This window comes from Octodon degus, unplaced genomic scaffold (assembly GCF_000260255.1).
Source record: "Octodon degus isolate 3935 unplaced genomic scaffold, OctDeg1.0 scaffold00265, whole genome shotgun sequence".
Classification (NCBI taxonomy): domain Eukaryota; kingdom Metazoa; phylum Chordata; class Mammalia; order Rodentia; family Octodontidae; genus Octodon; species Octodon degus.
Window position 1 is genome coordinate 2,273,553 of NW_004524841.1, and position 7,401 is coordinate 2,280,953.

Consider the following 7,401-nt stretch of genomic DNA (forward strand, 5'->3'; position numbering starts at 1 on the left):
ACTCCTAACTGAAACATCCTGAGCCTGACTTTTACTATTGGCTTTCCTATCGACATTCCGGTCTTCTGAACTCTGACCAGAGTCAACCAGCAGGCTCTGCTTACTCCATTCTAAAGCTTCTCCAGCCTGAATCTCTAAACCTTTCCAAACCATTCCCACAAACCAGTTCCAAGTACTTCTAAACCATACAGTCAAATACAGTCATAGCAACAATCCCACTCCTGGTACCAATTTTCTGCATAGTTTTCCTGTTACTGAGTCACAATATCCAACACCATAACTGAAATGAGGAACGATATGATTTAACTATATTTCAGTCCATGATGAGCTGGTTCCAAGGAACAAACACCATGGCAGAACAGTATGGTAGAACAAAGCTACTTAGTTCATGGCAGCCTGGAAGCAGAGCAGGGAAATACTGCCAGAAAGGAACAAAGAAAGGACCATATATAATACCCAAGATTACATCTCTGTGACCCACTCAGACACATCTAGGAGCGTGCTTTATTAATCTGCTAGGTACTTATAATCCAGTAAAATTGACACATCAGAGAGCTGGTGCGATAGCTCAGTGGAATAAGCACCTGCTTAGGCAAGCACAAAGACCAGGGTTCAATCTCTGGCACCACAGGCCATACCCCCGCACACTCAGCTGGCCACCAAGGGTACACGTGGTGGCATACGCTGTAATCCCAGCACTGGGGAGGCTGAAACAGGAGAATCACTACAAGTCCAAGCTGCACAGTAAGATCTGTACCAAATACATTTTTTTTAAAAAGTTGACACATCAAGATCAGCAACCACTCCACTGATGGATTCATAATTTGATAGCACTAGTGTAGACAAGAGAAACTTAAGAGGTGAAATGTAGTTTAAGGGCCTGGACCAAGGAGTCATAATCTTGATGATGCTAATTCCTCACTTCTTCCTGCTTGGCTCTTCCTTCCCTTTTCTATTACCTGGCCTCCAAGAAGTAATCAATTTTTCTCCACCATTCCCTTCTCCCATGTTGTACTGACTCCACCACTGGCCAGAAATAATGGAGTCAGCCAACCTTGGATTTAATGCTCTAAAATATGACCCAAAATCAAACTTATCTCCTTAAAGTTGCTTCTCTCAAGTATTTTGCCCCAAGCAATGGAAAGATTACTAGCACAGGATCCTACAATGGACACACTACAGAAAATAAGTTGTTGGTCACTAGGCAAGTACTTTTAGGGAAATTAACTACGCCTGTAGGACGAAAAGCTATTATCCCTATTAGCAGCTGCTAAAATTCCTTCAAATTGTTTGTTTTCCTTGTTTCAAATAAAACTTCAGAGAAAACTGTAGGAAACCTACTGAAGGTTGAATAGTCCCTCTTCAAGGCGACATAAAATAAACTTTCTCTGTCTCTTTGTTCAAGAAGTACCACTTAGAAAATTACACCCAGTGCTTTATTTGCTTCAAGAAATAAAACTTTCTTTAGTCTTTTATCTCCTAGTTGTGCTTATCAGTTTTGCCCTACCCAATGAATGCACTGTTACAAAGAGGCAGATGTTATGCTAATGCACAACATGACTTTCGTAATGGCAAAAATGTGCCATTTGCAGAGTGAGGAACATCTAAGTACATAGATCAGTGGTAGAGTCCCATGGCCTAGGTTCAACTCCCAACACCAGTAAACAAATAAGGAGCTGACTTAAGAAGATAGAAAAAATAATGAGTCCAATAATACATGTGTTTTGTTTGAGGTATCAACAGACCACATATGAGAAAATTCCAGGTCACAGGTCTAGTTTCAGAATTTGATTCAAAGTCAAGAAATACAAATGAAAAGGGTTTTTTTCCCCATAGAAAGATAACTGAAAATGAAACAGGGGAGATAGCTAAGCAAAAAGCTAGTAAAAAAAACATATAAAATAAATAAATGTACAGGTCATTTGCACCTCTTTCTTGAGGTGAAAATGAATGTGACAAAGAGAAGTTTGCTAGAAAAATATACAATCAGAATACTTCAAAATATATCTAGCTATACAAATTTTATCAAGTTTTTAAAAATAACCAAACTACCTTCTACTTTGATATTCAATAATTTTGAAAAAAGATCATTTATGTACTCAAAATCTCAGACAACAATGAAAGTAATATTTCAGTTCAATCTTTATTTAAGATTGTGAGGCTGGTAGAGATATTTTCTTGTAACCTCCAAAAAAAATGCAGTACTGTTGCACATTTAATTGGGGTTTGGATAAAAGATAAAGAATATGATGCAACAACACTGTCACCCAAGAAACCAACTAATTATGGTGGAAAATTGTGCAACCTTATTAATGTAATACAACACTGCTCAACATCTGGGTCAGTTGCATAGTATAAAAATAATGACAGAATAATCTTTCATAATAACAAATAGGACAAGAAAATACAGAAATAGATAAATTTAAAATAATTAGTTCACAGCACAGGGAAAGGGGTACTTATTGTTTAATGATACAGTTTCAGTTTAGGAAGATGAGAAAATCCTGCAGAGGACTATGGTAATGGTTTTATAAACGTGACTACACTGAATGCCACTGAATTGTACACTTGGATAGTTAAAACAACTTTTCTTTCTATTTTACCATAATAATACCATTATTATTAATGTCAATAAATGCTCCTCCCTCTGTGGCGAGAAGAAATTTTAAATGTTTGTTTTCTTTTGTTGTTTTGGAGGCAGGGTTTCTCTATGGAACGCAGGCAGGCCTTAAATTCACAGCAATCTTCCTGCTTCAGCCTCCCAAGTGCTGGTGATTCCAGGCATGCACCACTGCACCAAGCTAAAGTTTTTCTAATTCATCATGGACTGCAACCTTTATGAAATTACAATTATTACCAGAAATCTTTTTAAAACATCCAAAATAGAAGCCACATTTTAAAAATTACAACTTACAACAGATAAAATTACTCTGTTGAATTGTTATAAAAGTTTCTAAAGCTTACTTTCAGTTTCTATACTAACACTCTTTTAACAATTACTCTCAGCTTCTGTACTAATACTCAAGCAAAAACTAGCTTACCAACCAATATCAGTCTGCAAATAAGACTTTCAGCAGCACTAAGTAACTCTGGGCTTGCTTCAGTCAAAAGGTAGTCAGCACGGACTCAGCACAAACTCTTCACTATTCCAGACACGACAGGGAAATCAAACAGGCATATAGCACAAGCTTTTCCTTCAGGAAATCTATGCTGTGTGGAGGAAACACCAACAAATGTGAAACAACAATACATGATACAGGTAATTAAACTTTGCTGATTAACAAAGAGGAAAAAAATCACTGAAATCTGTAGTAGTCGAGACAGTCCGCTAGAACAAAAAGGTGAAATATGAATGTAATACTTTTTTTTTTTAAATAGGACTCAGGTCTGAAAAGGATGGTAACTCTGAAGTACAAAGATCATTTTCAGAGACACTGAGGTGAGAAAGAACAGGACTTGTTAATAGCACAGGAAAAAGTACTGACAGAGTATGGAAAGCAAGGAAGCACTTACACAGGAAAACATAACTGGAGGAAGAATCATCCAGTTTTTCACTACAGACGTACCATGACAGAATAAGGTAAGACAGTTATGCCATCAAAATTGCAGAAGATAATGAATTCCTGAGTTTCAGGGATATATGTAAAACATTTTTACATTTTCTCCAGAACTCAGAGAACTGCTCCTCCTACAGAAAGAAAATTTATCATGTTCAAACAGCATGTGTTTTTAAAATTTAAAATTCTTGTTGGGGATATAACTCAGCAGCACAGCACCTCTTGGCAAGTACAAGGTCCTGAGTTCAATTCTCCATACCAAAAAAAAAATAATAATAATAATTCTTGCAGAGATACTAATCAAAGATATTTAAATTTCACTTCACCTAGCACCTGAAGCTTAAAACAAAAAAGTATATATACTTAATCCATATAACAATGAAAAGAATTCAGCTAGGAAAGAGATTATTATCTGAACAGAACCCCAATGGCACAAGAAATAATGATGAGAATTAACAAATGGGATCAAATAAAATTAAAAAGCTTCTGAAAAGAAAAAGAAACAACCCACAGAATGAAGAGACAACCTACAGAACAAGAGGAAAATTGTGAGCTGTTTCTCAGAAAGCTAATAGCTACAATATACAAGGAACCCAAAAATTAGACTGCTACCCCCAACAGAAAATGGGCAAGTGAAATGAGCAGACACTTTGCAGAAGTGCTGATGGTCAATAAATACATTTTCAAAATGTTCAACATTAATGGCCATTAGAGAAATGTAAATTAAAAACAACACTGAGATATTATCTTACTTCAGAAAAAATGGCTATCATCAAGTAGTCAAAAAATAACGAAAAGAACTGAGATGGTGGAAAGGAGAAAAAAAAGATAACACACAAGGTAACTGAGATATGTGCAGTGCCAGCCCTGCCCCCGAGGTTCGCTGACATTGCGATTGAGACTGGGCATGGTGGTGCGCCTCTGTAATCCCAGCACTTGGGAGGCTGAAAACAGGAGAAAGAGTCCAATCTACGTAGTGAGACCCTGTAGATCCTGTACCAAATACATAAAAAGAAGACAGCTAAGATAACTGTACTATTAATTTCTATTGGTTTATTGAAAGACTTAAGGTTTAATTGATCAATCCTGCACACGGATATCTAGTAATCCAACCAACACAGTTGATGACAACAATATGTACTATAACATCCATTGTTAATTTACTATGCTTGTTTTGAAATTCTTTATCATTTTTATTTTTTGTTGCTTTGTTTTTGTTTGTTTATTTTAATGTATTTGGTTGTTACAGGGTCTCACTATGCAGCTCGGACTCCTAGTGATCCTCCTGTTTTCAGCCTTTCCAGCGCTGGGATTACAGGTATACGCCACTACACCTGACTTTGTGGCTAGCTCAGCCCACCCTGGAAGCAGGGCTGGCTTGGTATATGGTGCCGGGCATTGAAACACAGTCCCTGTGCTTGCTTAAGCAGGCACTTCAGTCCGCTCAGCTATTTTGCTGGCATCATTTTTTTCTCTTTAAAATAATTTTTTTTTAAATAACAAATGATGGCAAGACTGCAGAGGGGAAAAAAGAACACTTCTACATTGTTAGTGAGAATGAAGACTAGTACAGTGACTGTTGAAATTCTTCAAAAATTAAAATAGAAATTCCATTTGACCCAGGTAATCCCTTTGTAGTTATCTTTCAAAAAAAACTTAGTTTCATATTACAGAGTTACATGCATAGCCATGTTTGCAGCAGTACCATTTACAATAGTTAAATCCTAGGAAAAGCCTAGATGCCCCAACAAATGACTGGGTAACAAAAATGGGATGTTTATATATATAACGGAGAATGATTCTGCCATAAAGGAAAATAAACTAAAGGCACTCATAGGTAGCTGGACGCACCTAGAGACTATAATATTTAGTGTATAAATCAGAACACACAAGTTTAAATATTACATGGTTTCTCTGGAGAAACCCAAAATATAAATTAAGAGCAAAATAAAAGATGGGAAATAGGAAGTGGGGAGAACTTTTCCAAATGTGAAGTGGAACGAGAACTGGATGGAGGTCCCAGGAAGAGAAGGGAAAAGGGATGAAAAAAAACAGATAACTGAATAAAAGAATGGAATGAGAACATTTGCAAAATGGAAGGCAGACAAGATTTGGAGGGAGGAGAGAGGGATGGAAGGGAAAGGGATGAAGCAAAAGTGGAGATATGTTATGTGTATGCACACTCGCTCCACGACAACTGGAGTCATTGTGGACTGCAAACATTTACTAATAAAAAAAAAATGAAAAAAGAAAATCCTGCAAAGGAGGGCAGAGGTAAAAAGTAAAGGTTGCCATTGACCATTGAAAGATTTCAAAAATTTCTTAAAGACAAGAAATATACAGGAACGTATTGACAACAGAAGTGAACTAAAGCCATAGGAGGAAGTTGTGACTGAAACAAAAAGCTGGTCTGTCTCTAGACCCCAGAACAGTGATGGTGGACCCATTAGGGATGAGTAGACCAAACTAGAACCAAAACCTACTAAGTATCAAAATGGCAACTAAACCTGCATACAGGCTTCACTAAAAAAAAAAAAAACCTCAGACATTAACACTTTTTGTCTTAAAAGAAAAACCACCCCCATGTTATAGGTTTGCCACCACTGCCCTAGAGATTCTAGGCTAGGTGACACCCTGAAGAACTATCCCTAAGGGAAACAAGGAAAAGGGTGAGAAAGAAAGCTAAGATCAGAGCCAATTAAATATGTTAATACACAAAGGCTGCAGCCATAAAATATTCTACCTTCTTCTATCCTCAGTGATACATGGACCTCAGTACTGACTGGTTACCAAAAATAATGACAAAAGGAGAACCTTTTTGTGGCAAAGATGGCCAACTGTCCAGCAAAATTCAAACCTTACATAGCATAGAGTTGTTCCTAGAAAGTAACCGCCTTGTCAAACTCACTTCTGAGACCCTCTTGTATCCAGGCAGAACAAGTGTCCAGGGTTAGCCAGTGGAATGCAAGGAACAGTGATGTGTCCTTTGCTTGCCAAAGCAATTAAGTGTCCTTCTCCCTTCTCTTCCCCTTCACCTATCAAAAGATGGAGAATCACAAGGCAGTAAGGATGACAGAACCAGGGGCCAGGGAGATGGTTCAGTGGTATAAGCACTTCTCTGGCAAGTGGAAGGGCCTGAGTTCAATCCCCGGTTCTGCCAAAAAAAAAAAAAAAAGAAGAAGAAGAAAGAAGGATGACAGAACCAGAGGACAGAAAAACTTTGCATCACTAAAGCAGCACATGAAGGGAAAACTGCTTCCTGGGATACCCTTACTAGAATGTTAAAGGAGTAAAAAAATAGTTTTGTTAGATCATTGAAACTTTCAGACTTATTTGTTATAACAACTAACAGACTTATTAATTAAAATTCTTCCTTTGAAAGGAAGGAAAGGAGGGAAAGAAAAAACATCACCAGAAAAGTTATCTTTACACTATGGTTTTACAGATCCAGAAATAAACCTTCCTTTGTGCCATTTGGCAGACTGAAGTCTGAGAGTCAGCTTCCTCTCTGTTCACACAAAGAAAAGCCCGAAGAACCCCACCTAAGAGTGCATGATAGAAACCAAAGCACTGGTTGAAAAGAGAGACAATGTTACCCTGAGAGATTCTAACAAGAATTGTCACGATTTGATGTAGGCCCATGATGTCCTTAAAATTCCCAATTCTATGTGGAAAGAAGAAATCACACCATTGGTTGTACTAGTTAGATTAAGCAACCAAAAGAACCCAACTCAAACGGTTACCTGGAGTTGTTTGGCATTAGTCTCATGAGCCTGTTGTGGGCCACGGTCTCTAGTGCAAGTTGTATAACTCCAGCCAAGATCATTAAAATTATCCAATTACT